General features: G+C 53.1%; 1 protein-coding gene across 1 annotated transcript in view; it reads right to left on the reverse strand.

The window, feature by feature from the left end:
• Positions 1-4,561, reverse strand: part of LOC100468460 (galactoside 3(4)-L-fucosyltransferase) — a 16,194-nt gene extending 11,633 nt beyond the window's left edge. The window contains exon 1 of the mRNA XM_002930488.4: positions 4,438-4,561. The gene's annotated coding sequence lies outside the window, so the exon portion shown is untranslated. The remainder of the gene's footprint in view (positions 1-4,437) is intronic.
• Between the last annotated feature and the right edge of the window lie 11,165 nt (positions 4,562-15,726).

Raw genomic sequence — 15,726 nt, forward strand, 5'->3', positions numbered from 1 at the left:
CGTTGCTGGAAATGGAGTGTTCAAATTGGAGGCACACCAACCACGTGTAAAAGACACACCAGACTTCCAAGGTGCAGGATCCAAGAGACAATGTAAATATCTCAGTAATTTTTGTATTGATACATATGGAAACAATACTAGGTAGGATCTATTGGGTTGAGGACAGCCTTTTAAAACTTAATTTCACCATTTTTTTGCATTTTTGAAAATGTGGCTATTAGAACAATATTAGAGACCCACGTGGCTTCTATCGAAAGCGTGTTGTGCTACTTAGGTGTCTGGCGGGCTCAGTTGGTGGAGTCTGTGTCTCTTGATTTCAGGATTCTGGGTTTGAGCCCATGCTGGGTGTCGAGATTACTTTATTTTTTAAAAAGATTTTATTTATTTATTAGAGAGAGACACAGAGAGAGAAAGGGAGCATGAGTGAGGAAAGGGGCAGAGGGAGAGGGAGGAGGAGACTCCTAGCCCAGCAGGGAAGCCTGACGTGGGGCTCCATCCCAGGCCCCTGGGCTCATGACCTGAGCTGCAGGCAGATGCTTAACCGACTGAGCCACCCAGGCGCCCCCTAGAGATTACTTTAAAAAAATCAAATCTTAGGCTGCCTGGGTGGCTCAGTTGGTTAAGTATCCATCTCTTGATTTGGGCTCGGTCGTGATCTCAGTGTCACGAGGTTGAGTCCCATGTTGGGCTCCCCGCTGGGCATAGAGTCTGTTTGGGATTCTCTCTCCCCCTCCCTCTGCCCACTCCCCTCACCCTGCTCGCACCCACTTGCTCTCTCTCTCTCAAAAAAATAAGTTAAAAAAAATCTTTAAAAAAAGGCATGTGCTGCTCTAGAATTTCTAGGAAAGGAAAACTGGTGAGTGTGATAATTTAAAATGCACGCACCTCAGGCCAGAGGGATTGGCCCACATGCCAGAGACGTGCCTAGCAGGGCATTTTGGACAAGCTACATATCCACCAAGTTGGGACTGGTGAAACTGGGGTCTCTCACTACAATAAAATACTAGGCAGCTCGAAGAATGAATAAAGCCACTGTCTCGGCACAGATCCTCAGGGTCGATCCAGGTTTTCCAGTAACCGTGCGAGGTTAGTATCCAAAAGAGATTACTTAACATGTAAAATGCACCTTGGATCGTAAAGACTTCACAGGAAAGAATGTAAAATACCCCATATGGGTCTTCTCTATCGATTACATATTGGAGATGGTGCTCCGGATATACTGGGTGAAATAAAATACATCATTAGAATTCATTTTTCTTTTCTTTTTTTTTTAAGATTTTATTTATTTATTTGACAGAGATAGAGACAGCCAGCGAGAGAGGGAACACAAGCAGGGGGAGTGGGAGAGGAAGAAGCAGGCTCATACTGGAGGAGCCTGATGTGGGGCTCGATCCCATAACGCCGGGATCACGCCCTGAGCCGAAGGCAGACGCTTAACCGTTGTGCCACCCAGGCGCCCCTCTGTTCTTTTTATTTATTTATTTATTTACTTTTTAAAAAGATTTTATTTTTTATTTATTCGACAGAGATAGAGACAGCCAGCGAGAGAGGGAACACAAGCAGGGGGAGTGGGAGAGGCTGATGTGGGGCTCGACCCCACAACACCGGGGTGGGGCTCGACCCCACAACACCGGGATCACGCCCTGAGCCGAAGGCAGACGCCCAACCGCTGTGCCACCCAGGCGCCCCCCCTCTGTTCTTTTTAATACAGCTGCTAGAAAATGGAAAATCACATTCGTGGGAAAACAGTTTGGCAGCTCCTCAGAAAGCCGGACCTTGAGTTAGCCTTGTACCCCGACCCCCCTGAGGTCTACCGCAAGGAACTGAAAGCAAGGACTCCAATAGTTGTACACCTATACTCAGAAAAGCACGATTCTCAATCGCCAAAATTTGGAAAACCCAGATCCTCATTGAGGGGTGAGTGGATAGACAGAATGCTGTTCACCCACACACTGGAATAGGATTATTATTAGAAGGAAGGAGATTCCGACATTGGTTACAGTAAGATTTACCCTGGGGGCATTGGGCTTAGCAAGAAAAGCCAGACACAAAAGGACCCAAGTTCTATGATTCCACTTCCGCGAAACATCTAGAAGAGGTAACATCAGAGGGACGGAAAGTAAATGAAAGATTACCAGGGGCCTGGGAGGGTGGAGAGGGAACCGGGAATTTCTGCTACTGGGACCAGAGCTGCTATTTGGAGTGACAAAGGAGTTTTCGAACTAGTGGGGATGGCCGCGTGCCATCGCGAATGCCCTCAATACCGCGGGATTGCACACTTAACAATGAGTAAAATGGCAAATTGTATGCTTCATATATTTTGCCACAAGTTCTAAAGTAATGCAACATTTTTTAATTTATTTTATTTTATTTTATTTTATTTTAATCTTAAGTAGGCTCCACACCCAACATGGGGCCCCACTGAGCCAGCCAGTTACCCCAATAATGCAACATTAAAAAAAATAAATGTTACATTTTATTTATTTTTATTTACTTATTTTTGAAGTTTTTATTTATTTGAGAGAGAGAGAGAGCACATGAGCAGGGGAGAGGGACAGGGGGCAAGGGAGAAGCAGACTCCCTGCTGAGCAGGGAGCCCCACGTGGGTCTTGATTCCAAGACCCTGAAATCATGACCTGAGCGGAAGGCAGACACTTAACTAACTGAACCACCCAGGCGCCCCTTAAATGTGACATTTTATTTTAATTTATTTTTTAATTTTTTAGGGAGAGGGAGCGCCCGTGAGTAGGGGGAGGGGCAGAGGGAGAGAGAAACTCTTAAGCAGGCTCCATACCCAGTGCAGAGCCCGACAGCAGGGCTGGATCCCAGGACCCTGAGATCGTATGACTTGAGCCGAAATCAAGAGTTGGGACGCTTCACTGACTGAGCCACCCAGGCGCCCCTCCATGTTACATTTAAAAATAATGTAACCATTGAATTGTACCGCTGGGTGAATTGAGTGGGTTGCAAATTGTATCTCAATGAAGCTGTTCTAGGGCATGTCATCGGTGGCTGGCAGGCTTGCCCTACTGGGCAGAGCCGGTGGAGTGGCTGGAGCTAAGTGCAGCGTCTGGCAGGTGGCCTTGAAGGCTGGAGAGGAGTGGAGTGTGGACTGACCGGCTGGTGCCAGCACTTCTGGAAGGAGACCCAACAGATAAAACTTCAGGACATAGCCCAAGGCAGTAGTGGGAAAGGGAGTGCGACTAGACCATATGCTACTTTGCCTCAGGGCTTGGTGGCCACGCACAAAAAGTAAATACATAGAAATGTAATTAGGGGCGCCTGGGTGGCTCAGTCGTTGGGCGTCTGCCTTCCGCTCAGGGCGTGATCCCGGCGTTCTGGGGTTGAGCCCCACATCCGGCTCCTCCGCTGGGAGCCTGCTTCTTCCTCTCCCACTCCCCCTGCTTGTGTTCCCTCTCTCGCTGGCTGTCTCTGTCTCTGTCAAATAAATAAATAAAATCTTAAAAAAAAAAAAAAGAAATGTAATTAAAGTGAATAGAGTCTGTGCTTCTCAGTATGGGCCCTGGGTTTATGGCACTCCCTCCTAGGAGCCAGGAGGTCTTTGGGAGTGACCTTGAAGAGCACAGATTTTTGAGGGATGGGGAATCCCACCCAAGTTGAACCCAAGAAACTTTTTTTCCTAGAAACAGAATGAAAAATGCTGCTGTGCTGGGATGCTGCAAAGATCAGAAAAAAAAAACCCCAAAACAAAAGAAAGACACTGGGGCGCCTGGGTGGCTCAGTGGGTTAAGCGTCTGCCTTCGGCTCAGGTCATGATCTCAGGGTCCTGCTCAGTGGGGAGCCTGCTTCTGCCCCTCCCCCTGCTCACCCCCGTGCTCGCTCGCTCGCTCTCTAAAAAAATTAAAAATAAATACAATAAAATGTAACATATACGGGGCACCTGGATGGCTCAGTTAATTAGTTAAGCATCTGCCTTCAGCTCAGATCATGATCCCAGGGCCCTGGGATCAAACCCTCGTGTGGGGAATCCCTGCTCAGCAGGGAGACTGCTTCTCCCTCTCTCTCCCCCCACCCAGCTCGTGCTCCCTCCCTTTCTCTCTCTTGTTCTCTCTCTCTCTCTCAAGTAAATAAGTAAAATCTTAAAAAAAAAGAAAGAAGGAAAGAAAGAAAGAAAAGAAAGAAACTAAACCAAACCCAAACACAAAATCTCCCTGTATTGAAAGTCCTTTTCCCAACAGACAGGCTGGAGAGAGTCCAAGGTCAGCAACCCTGAAGGGCTCTGGGGTGCCAATGGAGACCAGGGCTCTGGGGCTCTAAGCCTGTGGTCTGGCACTTAAATCAGTACTTCCCCACCCCCCAACTCCACCTCGGGCCCACCTGCATCCGGAGAGACCCCAGGAGGGCTGTCACGAGGCCTTGCCCAGGGGGCATCCATTGCATTCTGGGAGGGGGTCAGTGTGCCCCAAGAGGCCTTACCTGGGGAGGGGCGGCTTGCAGGGGCAGCCAGCCGTTGACCGGGAGATGCAGGACCGAAGCAGAGATCTCTCAGGGTGTGGGTTAGACCAAACCGGGGAGGAGAAGGAAATGGACTTATCGCGGCCGCACGGCTCAGTCCAACCCCCACGCCTGCCATCAGGTGACCCAGGTGTCCGCTCCCAGGAGCCAGTCCATCACCAAAGAGCCAACTGTGGGACTCTCCCCACCCCGCGTCTGCTGTGATATAATGATTTATAAGAACTCCATGCGTATTTGGTCATTCAAATTCCCCAAATCTATTTCTTGGATGTATTAGGTCTTTATCCATCGTACCCGAAAAGGCTTCAGAGCCATTAACGTGGAATGGGCGCCTTGTTCACGAAGGTTACTTCTGGACCCACCCAAGGTTGTGGCTGGTTGCCAGGAAGCTGAATCAGCCCGTGACCGGTGAGTAAGTCAATCCTGCATATGTGTGAAGTCTCCATAAAACCCCGAAAGGACAGAGTGCAGAGGCTTCCGGGTTCGTGAGCAGGTGGTGACAAAGAAGTTTGTTTGCCTGGAAAGACGAGGAAGCCCATACCTCGCCCTGTGCTTCTCTCTGTCTGGCTATCGATTCGTATCATATATCATGTCCTTTAATAATCTGGTAAATATAAGTGTTTCCCTGAGTTCTGTGAGCCACCCCACCCGATTAATGAAACCTAAGGAATGGGTCCTTGGAACCTCCAATCTGTAGCTGGGTGTCAGAAGCACAGGGGATGGGGGGCGCCTGGGTGGCTCGGTCGGTGAAGCATCTGCCTTCGGCTCAGGTCATGATCTCGGGGTCCGGGGATCGAGCCCCGCGTAGGGCTCCATGCTCAGTGGGGAGCCTGCTTCTTCCTCTGCCCCTCTCCCCGCTCGTGCACCCTTTCTGTCTTTCAAATAAATAAATAAATAAAATCTTTAAAAAGAAAAAAGCACAGGTGATGGCCTGGGGTTGCGGCCACCTTCTGAAGTGGGGGAGGGGGGCAGGCTTGTAAGAGTGAGCCCCTAGCTCTGTGGGACCCGATGCTGTCTCTGAGCTGTGTTGGCATTGACCTGAATTCTCTTAGAACTGCTTGGTGATGTGGGTGTGGGAACTGCCACCCCACACAGGAATTTGGTCTGGGGATGTTAGAGCTGGTGTCAGTGAGCCTGCATTCAGATCCCATCACGGGCAGGATCAGAAGATGGGCACTTGAGTCACCACCCTGAGGCTTGTATGGCTTTGGGCACACAGTTGACCCATCCATAAAGGGAAAAGGATGACCGAAACCGCTCGTTCTAGAAGTGGGTTCTGCCCAGGGGTGGTTAGGGGTTCCTTGGAGGCTGCAAAGGGCCTGAATTTCCAGCTACCCACTTTCACTTCCACCAGATCCCACTCCTGTGTTTAGTCAATCAACAAATGTTTCTTGGCTACTGGCTATGTGCTGGGCCCCTGGAGGATACTGCAGGAAGCAAGTAGGTAAAAAAAGAAGGGAACTCCTAAGTGAACGTAAAATTGCAATTTGTAACAAGTGAGGAGCATGGGGCCTAGTCTGGCCTTCCTGGGTGTGTGAGCTGTGAGAGGCAGGGAAGAACTTTAGGGATGGAGAACAACTTGTGCAAAGGCCCTGAGGCAGCAGGGAACGGAGGGATGGAGGAATTCAGCAAAGCTGCATCTTCCTGAGCAGGAGGTGAGGTCAGAGCTGGCGCGGAGGCCAGGCCACATGGAGCCGTGTCTACCTATGGTCAGCAATGGTGTTCCCAATGCTCGGGGTGGTGGGGGCGGATAGGGAGCCGCGTGAGGCTTCCAACAGAGCTGTCGCCACCTCCACTCCTGTTTTGAGACTCTCTCAGGCCGTCATGTGGAGGACAGGCTCCTGGAGATAGGGAGGGAGGGAGGCAGGGAGACCAGGAAGCTAAGAGGTGGCTACAGGCTGGCCAAAGTCTGAAGCCCAGCTCCCAGGAGTCACCCAGTCCTCCGATGGGATGCCATTCCCGTGAGGCTTCTTCACACGGCCTTGATGTTTCAGCATCTGAACGTCTCGCTCTTCCGGGCCAGTGGAGGTCGGTTCTGGGAGGCTGGGGGTCTCCTAGGGCTGGGCATTGACACGGGAGGCCAACCCAGATCTACTCCTGGCTCGCTCCCCGGCAGGCGGGATTATTTGGTGACCTATTAAATTATAACTCATGGAGCTGTCGGTCGTAACGTCGCTGTGTACCCATCCACGGCCTTCTCACAGTGACCCTGCTGATGACGGCGACCGAGCCCCCGAGGGGAATTCCTTGCCACGGGTCACTTGGAATCTGAAGCGCTCTGAGGAGCTGCCAGTGACGCCGGCTACTCCGGCAGAAACACCCTCTGGCCCTTGCTGCCTGGTTACACCCCAGTTCAGGGCAGATCCATCCTCCCGGGAGCGCTGGCCGCACTGTCCTGCCCTTTCTTCAGGACCGACAGCCCCGTGAGGACACAAAAGCCGAAGAACCAGAGAGACTTGAAGAGAGAGTAAGAAATCAGATTGTATCTCAAGGATTTAAAACTCAGTCGGGGTATCCAAGATCTACAAAGAANAGACAGCCCACGGAATGGGAGAATATATTTGCAAAGGACACCACAGATAAAGGACTGGTATCCAAGATCTACAAAGAACTTCTCAAACTCAATACACGAGAAACAAATAAACAAATCATAAAATGGGCAGAAGATATGAACAGACACTTTTCCAATGAAGACATACAAATGGCTAACAGACACACGAAAAAATGTTCAAAATCATTAGCCATCAGGGAAATTAAAATCAAAACCACACTAAGTNCATGGAAGGAACCGAGATGCCCTTCAACAGATGACTGGCTTAAGAAGCTGTGGTCCATATATACAATGGAATATTACTCAGCTATCAGAAAGAACAAATTCTCAACATTTGCTGCAACATGGACGGCACTGGAGGAGATAATGCTAAGTGAAATAAGTCAAGCAGAGAAAGAAAATTATCATATGATTTCTCTCATCTATGGAACATGGGAACTAGGAAGATCGGTAGGGGAAGAAAGGGATAAAGAAAAGGGGGGTAATCAGAAGGGGGAATGAAGCATGAGAGACTATGGACTATGAGAAACAAACTGAAGACTTCAGAGGGGAGGGTGGGGGAATGGGATAGACCGGTGATGGGTAGTAAGGAGGGCACGTATTGCATGGTGCACTGGGTGTTATACGTAAGTAATGAATCATCGAACTTTACATCGGAAACCGGGGATGTACTGTATGGTGACTAACATAATATAACAAAAAAACATTAAAATATAAAAAAATAAAATAAAACTCAGTCTGTGGAGCGCGCAACTCTTGATCTCAGGGTTGTGAGTTCGAGTCCTACGTTGGGTGTAGAGAGGACTTAAAATCTTTAAAAAAAACAAAATGAAAAAACCAACGCCAAACCCTGAACAGGTGTTTAGTGGAGGGCCACAGGTTCTATTCCACATGTGTGATTCAAGTTTGGCTGCCCGTGTCTGCGAGTGTGTTGGGCTGGAGCCCGGTCCTGCCTTTCACTCCCTGAGGGATCCGGCACCAGGCGCTGGTGCTCTCAGAGCCCCGCTGCCCCTCCTCTACCCCACTAGCACCACTGGCCCTGCCCACTGCTACTCCAGAGGGAGTGAGTGCCCCGTCTAGGGGAGAATCCAAGCACGATGGCTCCGCTGTGGAAGGCATGGCTCCACACCACTTTAAGATGCCCCAGAGGAGCCAGGAGGGGCTTTATCCGCCCTGGGCCCAGGCCAGGAAGGTTCCAAGAGGCTTCCACCGGAAGCTCCCAGTGGGCTGGGACGGCAGCCAGATGGAGACCCCCCCCACCCTTGCTGCTCCTCTCCCGCCTGCTCCTGGGTCCGCTGGTTCAGATCCACTTGTCACCACGGCCAGAGAGGCGACGGAGGTGGTGCTGTCCCCAGAGGGTCCCCACGCACAACTCTACCTGGAAACCCCACCGGAGCTCTAGCCATCTGTCACCGAGTCATGGGTGGGTATGCGCTGGGACAGAAGCAGCAAGGCTGGGGGGCTGATGGGGATGTTCCACGCACCAGACCCCCGAAGCTGGCTGTCCGAGTGCCCCACAGGGCACCAGGAGGCTGGAGGTATCCCTGGGGTCAGTGACTGCAGCCAGGCTGAGCCCCCGACTCCAGGCCGCCCCGACCGCGGAGAAGGGGGCGATGGTGCTTGGGGTTCACGGGAGGGCTGCAGGGCTCCTGGTCACTCTATTTCTGTCCGCTCGCCCCCCTCCCTCCGAGCCCTGCCCCTCGACAGGGACTGGGAATGAAACCCTTGGGTAGAACAGGGGTTGGGCGGGGGCAGATCACCTCCCAAACCACCCCAGTTGGCACAGTGATCACCCCTGGCAGCCACCGCACCCGCACTGACTCCTTCCTCATAACCTTCGCACCGGTTCCCTCCACCTGGCATGCCCTACCCTGCCCTTACTCTCTTCCTTCTCAATGTGCCACCTGCCCCCAGGGGCCTCTGGTTATGGACCCTCCCTTCATTTCATTTTATGGCCTCAAACCACCTGTTCTGGCTAAAATTTTCTTTCAGACTCTATTGTTATTTTTATTGTCTTCTTCAAACAGCTGGCAAGTGGGATGGGGGGGTTGGGAATTGAACCTGCTGACCTTAGGATGTGCAGGTGGACCAAAAGTCAATCCCTGGGGTCCAGCCTTTGGGGGTCAGAGGACCCCTCCTGCCCAAAGCCGGAGGGAGCTGGTACTTATCCTGGATTTGCCGTGTGACCTGAGAGACTGCCTGACCCTCTCTGGGCAAGGCTTGCCTAGTGAATGCCTCCCTGGAAGGAAGCTGGTCCCAGAGCCCAGAGTGGGGGGACCCCCTCCTTTAGACTCAGGACGAGCTGGCACGAGTGTGTGGGATGAGGTGGGGCCATCTGTACTCCCCAGCCGGGGTCTCTGCCTGCATCGGACCCCCCAGTGCCTTGCTCCCTGGGCTGGGTGGGTGACGGAACTGCCAGCCTGCTGGAAACTTCTTTCCCCCTGGGGCCTCAGGGCTGTGAGCCAAGGGTGGCTGGCAGCTCAGGAGGCAGGCAGGGGGCCCCTTGGCCTGGGATGGGTGAGAAATGAACCACATGTGTGATCTGAGGCACAAGAAAGGGTGATGGGGTGCAGGCACGATGCCTGGGCGTGATGGGGTCACCCTAGCTAGCATCCCTGATGTTGGGCCAGGTGGCCGGGGCCCAAGGAAGGTTCCCCTATGAGCCTTGGAGAAACTTCCAGAAAGAGGGAGATGTTCAGCTCTCAGACATCAGTTCAACTGGAGACAGTGACCTTATGGACAAAGGGTCTCTAGGCTCCACTCTGTGCCCCCCACCCCAGGGACTGGCCCTGCCCCAGCCTGCAAGGCAGCCCTGACCTGGCCTCCCAGGACCCCTGGCTTGCAGCCAGCCAGTGAGGAGAGCAGCCCCAGGTGTGTAATGTGGGTGGCAGGTGAGCGATGGGCCCAGTGAGGCTGGCTCAGCTCTAGGGTTACTGGCGGGCTTGGCAGAGGCCCTCCTGGCCCCCCACACCCTCATACACCGGTGGTCCTCCATCCTCCCACCTGGCCCCAGTCAGAGGCATTTCAGGGATTACTGAGTATCCACTGTGCATACAGGGAAACTGAGGCTCACAGATTGTCTGGAATTCACCCCCCCACACACTGCCAAAAAGACTCTTCAGTCTCCCTTGGCTCTTGCTCTCTCCAGAGAGCAGCAATTTCCCCCACCCCCAGAATGTTCTAGAATGTTCCAGAAGGCCTCATTTAAAGTGAGAATCCACCCTGCAGACCCTGAGTGGTAGAGCCAGGCTGGAACCTGGACCCTCTGACTGACCTCAGAGCTCTTGACCACAAGAGCTTCACAGAACAGATGTTGACCTCTGGCAGCTGTGTGACCTTTGGTGAGTTAGGTCACCTCTCTGGGTCCCAGTCATCTCCTCTGCAGAAGGAAGCCAACGCTGGCACCCTGTTCAGGTGACCTGGTGTGTCTCCCTCATCCTCCCACAATGCTTGAAGGTCTCTGTGGGGCAGAATTGTGGGCAGGGGGCTGAAAACCCTCAGGCCTGCGTCCCTGGCCCTTTCTGGGCCTCAGTTTCCCCTCCTAGGTTATCTTCAAGAGCTTGGCCTCTTCCTGCCCATCGTCATGGTGCTGGGGGCTGCTGTGTGGAGAGGGAGGGGGAAGCGCCAGGTGACAGAAACCTGGCATCCCTGAGCTGCCCACCCCGCACCTTTCTGCACCCCGGCCCCCTGGCACGTTGGGGTCTGCCCGCCCCTGACCCCGGCACGGCCGCTTCCCGCGGCTTAAATTTCAGCCTGTGGTGGGTGAGCAGGCGGGGGCCAGACACGCTTCATTTTCCAATTTCTGGAAATAAAAGCTGTGGGGCCCTCTATTGTCAAGTGGAAAAAAGTCGTTGCAAAACTCAGCGTGAAAAAACACCAGGGCCTAGGTGTATCGCTGCCCCGCGCAGGAGATAGTAAATTCCGGGGAAGACTGAGGGTTGGGGAACAAAGGGCCCTTTTTCCTCTCACCCTGGAAAGGTTTTGTGGAGCTCGCTCGTGTGTGGCGTTTGAGAATCAGAAAAGCCAGTGGAGGTGTTTTGCAAGACAGAAAGCAGTTGGAGATCTGTTGGGACAAGGAAACAGAAAAGTATAGAATTTGTTGGTTTGTTTTTGGAGGACATTTTCCAGTGTTCCAAGACACCTGTCCCTCTGCTGGCAAAAATCGGGGCCAGGAATGCCAGCGACCTGGGCACCGGGCCTGGCCCTGCAGGGAGCAGATGGAGACGCCACGTGCAGAAGATGTGCCCAGAATTTGCCCCCGCCCCACTGGCATGCCCGGGCAAGCAGCAATTTCCCCCTCCCTGGCTCTCGGAGTGTGCCTGCCCAGAAAATCCTAATTTACAGTTGGGATCCGCCTGCAGCCACTCAGGTTCCCGGCCCAGCTGTGGCCCTTGGCCCTGCCCTCAACCTGGAGGGTGCCCATGCTGGGGATTGGCCTGGGAACAAAGGTAGAGCCGGATGGCGGCATTCCGGGCCACATGTCTCCTCAAGACACTCCTGTGGCTGTCATCAGTCTCAGGGGCAAAGCCCCCAGGTCCTGCCACTTCTCCCTATGTGCCTCCTCTCCTTTCGTACCGCAGGACCTTTGCATGTGCTGTTCCCTCCGCTTGGAACTCTCTCCCTGATACCCACGTGGCCTCCTCAGATACCGCTCTCTTGAATCACCGTCTTTCCAAGTGCCTCCGCCAGCCCTTCCCAACCCCTTTCCTGCTTTATTTCTTTTCACAACAATTACTACCATTTAACTAGACCATGTGTTCGACTTATTGGCAGCATTCGCTCTTGCCTTTCTCCCACCGGAAAGTCAGCCCCATGAGGGATCTTGGTCTGCTTTGTTTCCTGCTGAGGCCCAGCACCCTGAACAGTGCTGGACCCCCAAGAGGGCCTCAAAAAATACATCTGGAATGAAAGAACGAATGAATGAGCGAATGAATGAATGGAAAGTACTAAGCACAGCTGGAAAATTCTCCTGTTTCCTGGCTTGTCACTGCCCTCCCTCTAGCCTGGGAGTGCACGGGACAGGGCCGGAGTCCCCCTGTCGGACCTGGCGTCCAGTCGCTGCTCAGTGAGCAGGTGCTGGGTAAGTTACAACACTTGGGAGTCATCACAGATGGAAGTTGGGAATCTTACTTGGGAAATGATTAATGAGGACTTCGGGGGGACTTTGGGGCAGGAGTGGCCCTCTCCCACCCTCTTCCTTGCCCTCCACCCTGACTGCCCTGCCCATGGCTGTCTCCAAGCGGCCTACAGGTGAGATGTTCCCGACCCTGGGTGACACAGGGCAGGCCACATGGGGACGGAGCTTGATGGCAGGCGCAGGCAGGCAAGGAATGCCTCGCCAACAGGAATGAATAAACAGGCTCCTTGGATGTCAGAGGTTGGGGGGGTGCTTTGAACCTCACGCTTGGCTGAGGATGTTTGGACAAGGCAGGAGGCCGGGGGGTGTCATCAGGGCTAAAATTAGCTTCTAATTCCCGCTCAGTCCCGCCCTCTGGGGCTGGGAGAGAGGCCAGGACAGGCCATCACTTAAGTGGGCTAACTGCGTGCCAGGCCAAGCTCCTTGGATATATGGATGCATTTAATCTTCTCAACGGCCCCGAGAGTTGGGTACTATTATTAGTAGTATTATCCCCATATTACAGGCGAGGAGACTGAGGCACAGCGAGAACACTTGGTTCAAAGTCATACAACTTGCAAGGGGCAGAGCTGGATTCAAACCTGGGATTCGGGGCTGTGCAAAGGTGAAGATAACAGACCTCATGCAGTGGGTACTTGGGGGAGGCGGCATGGGGTCCCTCCTTCCCTCTCCCCCAGGGACCTCTCCAGAGTCACAATTTCAGCATCCAAATTAAAATACGACCATGGCATTTGGCAGATAGATGTGGCCTCAACCTCTCCCATCCTACCTGGGCCCCTATCCTGGGTTCCACCCCCCCCCGGAGCCTCAAGTCCAACATTTAAGTGGGGGGGGACACACCTGACGGGAGCCCCCCAGCATTTCCTGGGGGCAGGGTCCCTCTGACTGGTCAAGGTTGATCAGCCTCTGGGTACTCACCCATCACGCAGGAAGGACAACTGAGGCCCACCACCCATCCAGGTGGGACTAGGAAAGGCTGCCAGATGGCATCCAGCTGATCCTGTATTTCAGATCAACAGTGGCTCATGTTTGAGTACAAGTGTGTCCCACAAAAACATACACTAAAACGTGGTTCATTGTTTACGTGAAGTTCAAACTTAAGTGGCCATCTGTATTTTTGTTTGCTTAATCTGACAGACTTTGCTGGTGGGAGAGGGGGAACCGGGGAGGGGGGGCGGGTGATGAGGATGTTGAATAAGTCACAGAAGGTGCTCAGATGGCCCTTCTGCAAGGTGACTCCTGATGAGTTTCCCAGGGGCTGGAGTGGAGGGCGGGAAGGAGCGGGATGTGGAGGGGCCCCAGGGGTCTCTCCGTCCCCACTCCACCCCCTCCAGGTCTTGCCTGCTCTGGCTCATTATTCACTTTTAACGGCGGTCACTGGGGCAGAGTGTGGGCAGGGAAGGCCTGGGACTGAGGCCCCCGCAGCAGGTGGCCTCACTAATGGGGGCTGGAGAGGGAGTGGGGGTGAGGAGGGGGGTGTCCTGGCCCATCAGGGGGCCAGACCGGGGCGGGAGGCAGACCGCCCCCCCCAGCCATTTCTTTTCACGTGGAGACCGGAGACGGGGAGACCAGGGCTGCTCATCTCTGGATGCCTTTACCTTCTCCCCCTGCAGCCCCAGCCCCCGCCAGGCGGGGTGCTCCTGGGGCAGGGGTGGAGGGCTGCTGTGGCACTCCCGGTTCCTCCCACGCTTGGGCTCCCCACGGGCCAGCCTCTGCTGAGCGTGTTACTCCTGGAGTTTACTGAATCCTTCTTGGACATCCAGGCCCAGTGATTCCTCTGGGCCCCTCTCTGCCCATTCAACCCCATTACGGTCCTGGTCAGCCTGAGTTGAACTGTCTGGTCGCATGTCTGTCTCCTCCACTGGACTGTGAGCCTCAGGAGGGTCCAGATGCCCTGGGCTGGATCTACCATGGTCACTGCTGTGTTCCCAAAGCCCCGGGCCCGGGACACTGAAGGTGAAAGTGCTCTGGAGTCAGTTACAAGGCCTTGGCTCTGCCCTCACTTACTGTGTGACCCTGTTCAAGTAGCTGTCCCTCTCTGAGCCTTGGTTTGTCCATCAATAATGAGGTACTAGTACCACCTCCTTCCTAGGCTGAATTGCAAATAAGTCATTTTGTAGTAAAGATATTGGAGGGGCGCCTGGATGGCTCAGTCGGAGAAGCGTCTGCCTTCGGCTCAGGCCATGATCCTGGGATCCTGGGATCGAGTCCCACGTCAGGCTCCCTGCTCAGTGGGGAGTCTGCTTCTCCCTCTGCCCCTCACCCCCACCTCCCATCCCTGCTCGTGTTCTCTCTCTCTCAAATAAATAAATAAATTAATGAAGTCTCTAAAAAAAGATATCGGAACCATGCTTGGCTCCCAGGCGGAGGCTCAAGAGATGGTTAAAAATTGAGACAAATTAAAGCCACCACGAGATACCGCTGCACACCTGCTGGAACGCCAGAATCTGGTGCTCTATGTCGGAGCTCCGACAGCACAGATGCTGGCGAGGACGGGGCGCAACAGGGCTCTCATGCACTGCTGGTGGGGATGCAAAATGGTCTAGCCACTCTGGAAGGCATTTTTGGAGGTTTCTTACAAAAGGAAACATACTCTTCCCATACGATCCAGCAACTGCACCTCTTGGTATTTACCCAAGGGAGTTGAAAACTTATGTCCACACAAAAACCTGCACACGAATGTTTGTGGCAGCTTTTTTCCTATTTGTCAAAACTTGGAAGCAACCCAGACATCCATCACTGGCTGATGGATACACTCTGGGGCATCCAGACAATGGAATGTTACTAGGCGCTAAAAAGAAATGAGCCATCAAGCCATAGAAAGACGTGGAGGAACCTTCAATGCATATGGTCAAGTGAAAGAAGCCAGTCTGAAAAGGCCACACACCATAGGATTGCAACTCTGTGACGTTCTGGAAAAGCAAAACTGGAGACAGCAAAAGGATCTGTGGCTCCCGGGGTAGTGATTCTTGGGTAGGGATGAAGAGGCAGAGCTCAGAGTTTTAGAGCAGTGAGACTACGCTGACCCGATACAGGTGGGTACCGGCCATGCCACAGCTGTCCAAACCCAAGGACTGTCCAAACCCATGGAACGAACAGCACCAGTAGGGGAGGGCCCGTTGTCAGCTAGGGATGTTAGTTTCTGACGAAGTATCGATATGCGTCCACCAATTGTAACAAACGTAGCGCAGTGATGCATGCCCTTAATGAAAGGGGACACTGGGGGGGGGCGCTAAGCTGCTATATAGGAACCCCACACTCTCTGCTCAATTCTATACACCTGAAACTGCTCTAAAAAATACAGATCGTTAATTTAAAAAAAGAGTTCAGGAAGCATGTGGGTATATTCATCCACACGCAAAATGGCATTTAGAACAGATCTATTCTTCATCGCTGCACTCTGGCTAGTAGCAAAAAACCTAGGACAGAGAAAGGTGCTTTAATGGGGACGACAGTGCAGCCACAGGACGGAATATTATGCGGCCATTAAAAGCAAGAGATGGGTCTTTAGTGAGCAGGAAGAAATCCAAGATGTGTTGTTGGGAAACCAGACTCAGGTCTC

Source organism: Ailuropoda melanoleuca, chromosome 4 (assembly GCF_002007445.2).
Source record: "Ailuropoda melanoleuca isolate Jingjing chromosome 4, ASM200744v2, whole genome shotgun sequence".
In the NCBI taxonomy this organism is placed as follows: Eukaryota; Metazoa; Chordata; class Mammalia; order Carnivora; family Ursidae; genus Ailuropoda; species Ailuropoda melanoleuca.